The 9,584-nt window shown below is 40.7% G+C and overlaps 1 long non-coding RNA gene across 1 annotated transcript; it reads right to left on the reverse strand.

The window, feature by feature from the left end:
- Window positions 1-2,848: 2,848 nt before the first annotated feature.
- On the reverse strand, window positions 2,849-6,965 carry LOC119914317. Its single transcript, XR_005446763.1, has 2 exons — window positions 6,859-6,965; window positions 2,849-3,000 (listed from the first exon to the last, which is right to left on the reverse strand). It is a non-coding gene; the product is annotated as an uncharacterized LOC119914317 (long non-coding RNA).
- Window positions 6,966-9,584: the final 2,619 nt, after the last annotated feature.

Below are 9,584 nucleotides of genomic sequence, written 5' to 3' on the forward strand. Positions count from 1 at the left end.
TCATGTAATATTAACTTTAATATCACAAGTTAGGATAATGCAAAAACAACTACATTAACTAACAGTTACTTCAGAAGTTAATTATCAAAAGTGCCCAGAGAATGAGCTTTAGCAACAGCTACACGTGTTTCCTTGTAGGCTAGCTCTCTAGTTCACAGAGTAGCTGCAAATTTCAATGAAGTGGACAAAACACATGCACATGTAAACCAGATAGACCCTCAGATAGACCTTAATTACGGAAGTGTTGAAGTGGCATAAGTGGGCTGCTTTGGCTCAGGGTAGAGCGGTCGTCCACTAACCGGAAGGTTGGGAACTCCAAATTGCTCCTGGTGGCTGTGCCATCAGTGTGTGAAAGTGTGTGAATAAGTTCATTTCTGTTTCTGATGAGCAGTTGGGTCTCTGCTGATAGGTGTGTGAATGTGGTGTAGTGTAAGAGTGGTCAAAAAGACTAGGAAGACACTATACAAATACAGACCATTTACCATGTATGACAGTTCATACGGAACTGGGAGCAAAGCAGAAAATGTTCAGCGAGCCCTGTGGAAAGCTCTGGGAGCCTGAACATGTACGTCCCTACTGCACTCCAAGAAATAGGAACGACAGCTGCAAAAGAGGCTCTCGTTAAGTGACCTTTCTTGAAGTGAACTTCTTTACTGTACCAGAAAATAACTGGTATGTGGTGCTAAAAATAATATCCCAAATACAATCCCAAAACACATTCGCTTCTGCTGTGGGCTGAGCATCACAACTGCGCTCATAACTGCACCTGCTGGACTGGAATGCAGGTGCGTCACCACAGACGCCAGACAACCTGTTCACTTTTAATACAAGTTCTACACATTCAAAGGCTTTCAAACTGAAGCCGCTTTGTTGCTGTTTTCCACCCTTTGCCATGGAACAGCGAGCTCAGCCTTTCCTGGTCCACCATATTGCCCCTCCATGTTCAGCCATTTTTAGTTGTTTATTTATTGTAACAAAGCTATTGATAGTCAATTACTATCAAGTATTAAACACAGACTGTGTAGAAAGTACGTTTACACAAGTAGGCCTACTGCACTTAAGAACAGTTTTGATGTAGCCTACTTGAGTATTTCCATTTTATGCTAATTTATACTTCAACTTCACTACATTTCAGAGAGAAATACTCCACTACATTTATGACAGCTTTAGTTACTAGTTACTGTGATGGCAATTAGAGTTTTCAAATAAACAGCTCTGGCAAACACTTGTCTTTCTGTGAATTTATGCAAGTCTCTGGCAGAAGGACTCACAGCAACACACATACACTGTGTACATGTATTCCTGAATGAGTGAGGACCGCTGAGTGAGTCTGTTATTTATCCAGCTTTAGGGTCAATCATATCATCCCACAGAGACAAGTTGTCCCTGAACTGAAGTCTGGATAACACAGAGATATTTGACTGTTACGTTTACACAGATTCAGTGCCACATCACACGTTAGTCTCCCTGAGTCCAGGGTTACATGCAATATGTTTGGAATGCCCATTACATTAGATAGATACATATTTTCAGTGGTGGATGAAGTATTCGGATCCTTTACTATGTAGTAATACCACACTAAGAATCCTGGGTTACATGTGAAAGTCCTGTACTGAAAATGTTGCTTAAGTAAAAGTATGTGAGTATGATCAGGAAAATGTACTTAAGGTACTCAAAGCAGTCAAATGTCCCCTGTGACTAATGTACTATTGTATTTTCTATCATTATCATCAGAATATTATTTCTCATGCATTGATGTAAGAGCAGGAATTTACAGCTGTAGTTGTTGAGCTGGAGCTAATTTCGGACTGCAGCTAATGATTATTTTTCATTCTGGATCAATCTGCTGATTATTTTTTTCCACTAATCGATTGATTGTTTGGTTTGTAAAGATTCAGAAAATAGTACAAATGCCACACACAGTTACCAAGAGCCCAAAGTGTCACCTTCACAGTGCTTGTTGTGTCCAACCAACAGTCCAAACCACAACATTAAAACATTGCAATTATTACAATCATTTAAAGAAAAAGTGTCAAATCTTCACATGTAAGAAACTGAAAGCATCAAATGTTTTTCCAGAAAAAATACTTAAACAATTAGAATAGTTGCTGATTAATGTTCTGTCAATCGACTGACTAATTAACTAATCATTTCAGATGTACTTGTATAAACTGTTGAGGAGTTTAATTTATAACAAAACATAATATTTAAAAACTCTTCACATGTTTTGTGTGTAAAAATCTTAATTTGTTAAGTAAATACAGCTGTCAGACAAAAGTACAATATTTCACTCTGAGATGTAGTGGAGCAGTAGAAAGACTCAAATAAATTACAAGCAGGCCTACCTCAAATCTGTACTTACAGTAGGCCTACAGTACTTGGGTAAATGCACTTAGTTACTGTCCACCACTACATATTTTACCGACAAAATGAAGGCTATGATGCACTGATAAAATGAGATCCATTGTTATAGATGAAACTACCCACCTTGAATCAGAATCAGAATCAGGTTTATTGCCAGGTACATTTCTACACACGAGGAATTTGCCTTGGTATAAATTGGTGCTTACAGTACACATGAACATAAATGGAAAAATATAAATATATAAAAAGTAAGGAGATCAAAAAGTTTACAAGTATACAAAAATTACAATAATACTATAATATTGACAAGTATGTGCAAAAATACACAACATGAGCATAAAGCACAATTGAGCGTTGTTGTAAAGAGTGGGGTCTGGAGTGTGTATGAGTGTGTGTGTTTGGGGAGTGGGGCATGAGAGTCAGTGACAGTGGGTACCCGGGCCTTGATGAGGAAGCCCACTGCAATCAGAAAGAAGGTGTTTCTGTGGTGAGAGGTTTTGGTCCTGATGGACCGCAGCCTCCTGCCAGAGGGGAGAGTCTGAAACAGTTTGTGTCCGGGGTGGAAGGTCTGCTGCAATCTTTCCTCCTCGCCTCAGAGTCCTGGAGGAGTACAGGTCCAGAAGAGATGAAAGGTGTCTGTTTGCAGAAGTTCAATTCAATTCAGTTCAATTTTATTTATATAGCGCCAAATCAGGTTGCATACAGAGGGAGAGAAAGTAGAGGAGAGAGGGGCTCAGTGCATCATAGGAAATCCCCCGGCAGTCTAGGCCAATAGCAGCATAACTAAGGGATGGTTCAGGACTCACCTGAGCCAGCCCTAACTATAAGCTTTATCAAAGAGGAAAGTCTTAAGCCTACTCTTAAATGTGGAGATGGTGTCTGCCTCCTGAACCCAAACTGGAACCTGGTTCCACAGGAGAGGAGCTTGATAGCTGAACGCTCTGGCTCCCATTCTATTTTTGGAGATTCTAGGAACCACAAGTAACCCTGCATTCTGGGAGCGCAGTGCTCTGGTGGGGTAGTAAGGTACTATGAGCTCTTTAAGATAAGATGGTGCCTGACCATTAAGAGCTTTGTAGGTAAGAAGAATGATTTTAAATTCTATTCTGGAGTTAACTGGAAGCCAATGCAAAGAAGCTAAGACGGGAGAAATGTGATCTCTTTTCCTGGTTCCGGTCAGAACACGAGCTGCAGCATTCTGAATCAGCTGAAGAGTCTTAATGGACTTTTTCGAGCAGCCTGATAATAAAGAATTGCAGTAATACAGCCTAGAAGTAACAAATGCATGGACTAGTTTTTCTGCATCATTTTTAGACAGGATGTTCCTTGCAATATTACGTAGGTGAAAAAAGGCGGTCCTTGAAATTTGCTTAATGTGAGACTTAAACGACATGTCCTGATCAAAGATAACTCCAAGATTCCTCACAGTGGTGCTGGAGGCCAGGGCGATGCCATCAAGGGAAACTATATCTTTAGATAATGCGTCACGGAGGTGCTTAGGCCCCAGAACAACAACTTCAGTTTTATCTGAGTTTAACATTAGAAAATTACAGGTCATCCAGGTTTTAACATCCTGAGGGCACATTTGAAGTTTAGCTAACTGATGAGTTTCATCTGGCTTGATCGATAGATATAACTGAGTATCATCTGCATAACAATGGAAGTTTATGGAGTGTCGCTTGTGCAACTCCATTACTAACTTTGGCGCACACGGAGGACTCATGTACAAACTGAAATCGATCTGATAAATAGGACTTAAACCAGCTTAGAGCGGCTCCTTTAATGCCAATGAAATGTTCCAGTCTCTGTAATAGGATCTGATTGTCAATGGTGTCAAATGCAGCACTAAGATCTAATAAAACCAGTACAGAGACAAGTCCTTTGTCTGATGCAATAAGGAGGTCGTTAGTAATTTTCACCAGTGCTGTCTCTGTGCTATGATGAGCTCTAAATCCTGACTGAAAATCCTCAAATAAACTATTGCTATGTAGAAAGTCACACAGCTGTTGAAGTAAAGGAATACATCCAAAAGCTTTTAGCAAAAGGACGGATTGTTAAATAGAAGTATCCTTATCCAGCTTTTGTTGTGTGGGTCCGCAAAAAGGATGGGTCATTACGTCTATGCATTGACTATCGTTTACCAGAAAACCATCCCTGACCGACATCCACTCCCTTGGATCCAAGATTTGACTGACATGGCATGACCGGACACTCTTGGTTCAGCATTCTTGACCAAGGAAATGCGTATCATCAAGGGTTTATGGCGGAAGGCTCAAGACATCTCACAGCATTTGTAACTCCATGGGGGTTGTATGAGTAGGTAAGAATACCTTTTGGCCTCTCCAACACCCCAGCAGCTTTCCAAAGGAGTATGGAGGAGATGTTGACCTCACTCAGAGACATATGCTGTATTCCCTATTTGGACAACATCTTTTGCTATTAAAAAACCTTCGACGAGCATGTTAATGTCGTTCAGAAAGTCCTGAGAGCACTCCAAAAACATGGCATGAAGTTACGACCTGAAAATGTGAACAGTTTAGCAGACAAGTGAGGTATGTGGGTCAACTAGTATCTTCAAGTTAAATAAAAATAAAATAGCCTACTTGTAGCATTCCATTGGTGGTTAATAATAAGTTTTTATAGTTCGGTAAGATGCTTTTCTCTAAATAGCCAAAAAGACATCAGTGTATGCCAGAGAGGGGACTCGAGTTAAAGACTCAGACTCGAGTCCGACTTAAGACACATATACAGTGACTTCAGACTCGACTTGAGACTCATCCTCAAAAGACTTCAGATTTGACTCGGACTCGAGGTGTGCAACTCGTAAACAATGTTTATTACAAACGTCTAATGAGCTCGCTCTTATTCCCCTCCCTGTGTTACCTACAACCTGCCTACATAACTCGTAGTATCAGCTGTGTGTGGCCACATGTGAGAGAGGACAACAAACAGCAGCAGCTGCGGTGGCATATCATAAACTTTGGCTTTAAAACTTCATACAACAATGCCCAAACAAAAAAGTGCTGAACACAAAATAGGTTAGTAACCTGAGGTTAATAAACATGTTTAGCTCAGCACTGGCCATCTAACGTTAGCTTGCTTCTTGCTTAAGACCTACGAAGGTTAACTCTGACTGTTGTTCTTTATGATAAGATGAAGGAGCGTTTGTTTACTTGCCAAACTTGTGGTGGTCGATTAACGCAATCATTTATGTACCGCTGGCTGCCATCACGTTAACTATTAACGCTGGCTGCAAATAGGTTACAGGTTTATTATTGATCGTGTAACCTTACAGTTTTATTTAGTCATAACGTTACACTGGGTTTGAGAGTCTGGTAGATGTGTTGACTTGCAGTAGTTTATAAGCTGTGATTAGTTGTAGACGCATTGCACATTATGCTACATGGTTGTGCTCTGTAAGTGAAAAACAGGTCACAGGTTTGTTGTTGATCACATAACATTACAGTTTTATTACGTTAAGGTTACACTGGGTTTGAGAGTCTGTGGGGTGTGTTGACTTACGGTAGTTAATAAGCTGAAGACACATGCCTATGGCGTGAGAGACCTGCGACACATCCACCAATGTGTCCCTGAGCAAGACACTTATGCCTAGGTGCTCCAGAGGTGTGCGACCTCTGACATATGTAGCAATTGTAAGTTGCTTTGGATAAAAGTGTCAGGTAAATGAATAAAAGAAATGTCACTGATTTGGCAAAGTATCTGTCAAACAAACTAAAATTGATAGCACAATATGGCTTTGTTCCCTTATCAAATCGCAAGAGTCCATCCATTGTCAACCGCTTATCCTGCGTACAGGGTCGCGGGGGCAAAAGAGTGTAATTTAATTAAATAAGTAGCCTATAAGAAGTATAAGATATTAAATCAATATAAATAACTTATTTTAGGAGGTTAAAAAAGTAACTTTTACTCTGAGTAAAATTTAAATTAGCTACTTTTTACTTTTACTTGAGTAGATTTTTATACCAGTAACTTTACTTGTACTTAAGGAAAATAAATAAAATCAGAATGGGCAGGTCAAACCTTTAAAAAAAAAATCAGTAATTGGAATCAGCCAGGAAAAATGCAATCGGTGCATCTCTTACTACAGCTAATGCTGTGTGTTTACTAATATTAGGCTAATATGTAGATCTGTGGGCTTGATGCAGCTGAATATCTAAGAAAAAGACATCCTCTGCCTCAGACAACAACTACAATACTTTGTGGCAAGATAATTGTGGTGAACCTATGAACTTAAGTCATATTTAAACAACTATTAATTTGTGTTGATAAAAATGACTATAAAACTGAATTTAATATTCCTGTAAGAGCCATCGCTCTTTGCTGCAGTCACACTTTATTTTACTTTTCAACTGACTGTTGCTAATCTCCACATCTCCACATGAAGTTACCCCAGTACACCCCATCTACTCTGTGGACTGTCCTGGGTGGCAGGTCCGCTCCTGAACACAGGGGGCGCTGTTGTACTATACTCACCGTTTCTAATGGAAGAATACTGTCCAAAATTACAGCTTCCGTGTAGCCATCATACCAGCAAAGACCGGGGTACAAGTTTTCTGCGTTCATTTAAAAAAATACAATTACACAGTTATGAATTTAATTTAGCAGCGCAGCGCTTTCAATCGTCAGCGTTGTTTTAGGACGAAGGAATTAAGGCGAGTGTTTAAGCTCGCCGTCACAATGTCGACCGCCATGGACTTCCACTCTCAGATTGCCTCCATCATGGAGGTGCTGGCTAACGCGGCCGTCGCAGAAATTTGTAAAGTTGTGGACGACGGATACGCGGTGGTTCATCTGGAAATGTCCAGGAGCCAGAAGGAAAACGAGTTCCTGCGGAGGAAAATCAAACTGTTGGAGCTGCAAGTCGCCAGGTACCGAGCGGAGAGAGTGAAGGCGGCGGAGGGCTCCGTCAGCAGCCGCTTCCCCGGGGTCCGCCTCCTCCACCGGCACAACAGGGACTTGCTGGCGGGTATGTAGGCTAGCGACCGAACTTAACCTGTTACAGAGTCTGTTACAGGTACGTGAGCCCATCACGGTGCACTCAGCATTATGCCGCTATCGTTTAGGTTCTAAGACATAATGTTACAGGGGCGTAGGAGCGACTTTGAACCTGGAAGTGGGACGCTGAAATGCTAGGGGTGTTCGCAGTGGCGTAGGCTAGGTGTTTGTAGTGAGTGCACTGTGATGGACTGCTTAGGCTGTGTGTTATCAACACTGCAAAGACTTAAACAGCCAATGACGGTTACAGGTGAGCAACGGCGTCACTTTGTGTTGAACAGTGGTGGGGAACAGTTTAGGGCTCAGATTAGTGTTGTGACAAAACGTGACAATCCAGAGTATTGGGCTCACGAGAGCAAGACTAGAAGATATTTTAATGCTATTTAAAGAAATATTTATTGATGAAAATATAGGATTGGGGGTTTCTCCCCCAGAAGACTTTCAGCATTAAACACTTAATTTCCTCCATTCTGGAGACATTTTCTGCAATTTATGGTGGAAATGTCTTTATTTATATAAAGGGGAACACAAAATTCAGGTGGCAGGTAACACTTAAATAAAAGTATAATGGAATATAATGCAGTATTCAGTGAATAGTTTTTTTTTAGCTTTGTCATTTTTTGGGATAATGCAGATCTGTTTTTCTATATTTACATTGCATTGCAATCGTATTGTGCCAAAAAAAACTTTGTCATAGTACCCATATTTGTTATTTAACATTTCTTGCTACAAGCTATTTTTCAGAACATTTGGGAGAAAAAACAGAAAAAGTGTCCCCAGTGTAAATGACACTGATGCAGGTGGGGGGAATAGACTGATTTTCTAATGTTTAGTGTTAATCACCATCTAACTCAGCTCCAGTTAGGAGCTGCATGAAGCCTTTGATGTTATATGAATCTGGTCCCGGGAGCAAGTTTTATCAGCTGGCAATTTTCAATGCACATTTAAGTTGCAACTATTAGTAACAGTAGTAGAAAGTTGAGGCTCAGTATCAGTATATGCATATGTGCAGTTCTGTCACCAACACTCATTCATTACAGAATATTATGAACAGTAAAGATACAAACAGTGGTCCACATCATGTCAAGCACACTTACTTTCCAAAACCATTGTCAAACTTATGCAGCTTCCGTATCAGCTGAAATGCATGAGCAAGCATCCAGGAACTGCTACTTCAACTACTGTACACACACACACACACACAGTATCCCACATTCATTGATCCACCACATTACCGTTAGTTAAGTTAACTAGTAACAGATGCAACTTCCGTTAATAATAACATATGACACTTTCACTCATCTGGCTCGTTTCTGTAGTTTCAGTAACCTTAACGTTCGTGTCATCTGCTGCAGCCACAGTGTCGCCCGGAGCGGCAGGAGATTCAGCTGCAGGCTTACGAAAACACCGAAAGAGTGTACTTTGAGTTTGCTGGCATTTCACATCTCCTTTAGTGATTCACATTAGTTCATTTCAAACTTGCACAGAGTGACCGCCATCCAGCTGTATTGTTGTTTGGTAGGTGATGTCAGATCCCATTCACAGGCCACGGAAGCCCCAAACGTCAGTTCAGTGCTTCGCAACATAGACCTTGAATTTATGAATGAACGGGTGAACGTTCTGCCACAAAACGATGTTGTTACGTATCATCACGCAGCTCGTTGTTGAAGCAGGTAAACCTACATTTAGAGGAAAATGTGCGTCACACTTAAAGCCCAACAGGACTGTTTTAAATAAATAGAATTAATAGCTGTTAGCTGCTGAGTGAAAGCCAAGATTACTTTAAGCGGCGACATTCTGTTTATGGACTCACTGTTGGACATCACTATAAAACAAATAGTAACCAAAGTGAAAGAAACAGGCTCATGTCCATCAGAAGAAAGGGATGCTCTTCTCAACAGCAGAATACTGGTAATACATCAGAATCAATCCAGTGATAATCAGACATAGATGTTACAATGTGTAGTCTTCATTTGCTCTGCAGAGACTAAATACTAAAAGACTTTTAATGCGTCCACCAGTGCCATGGTTCCGAGCTCACTGGATTTCAGTTGTATTAGTAGAACAATAAAGCCTTAAACTGAAAAGGGATTTGCTTGATTTTGTAAATGTTTGCATCCGCCCAGCTCTGTGACTGTGACAAACACCCAATACTAGGGCTCTTCCGCGTAGCTGCACGCACAACCTGGATGACAGCTCAGTTT

The sequence above is a fragment of the Micropterus salmoides genome, unplaced genomic scaffold, assembly GCF_014851395.1.
Source record: "Micropterus salmoides isolate LMB-PRFRI ecotype aquatic unplaced genomic scaffold, ASM1485139v1 Ms_hic_scaffold_1, whole genome shotgun sequence".
Taxonomy (NCBI): domain Eukaryota; kingdom Metazoa; phylum Chordata; class Actinopteri; order Centrarchiformes; family Centrarchidae; genus Micropterus; species Micropterus salmoides.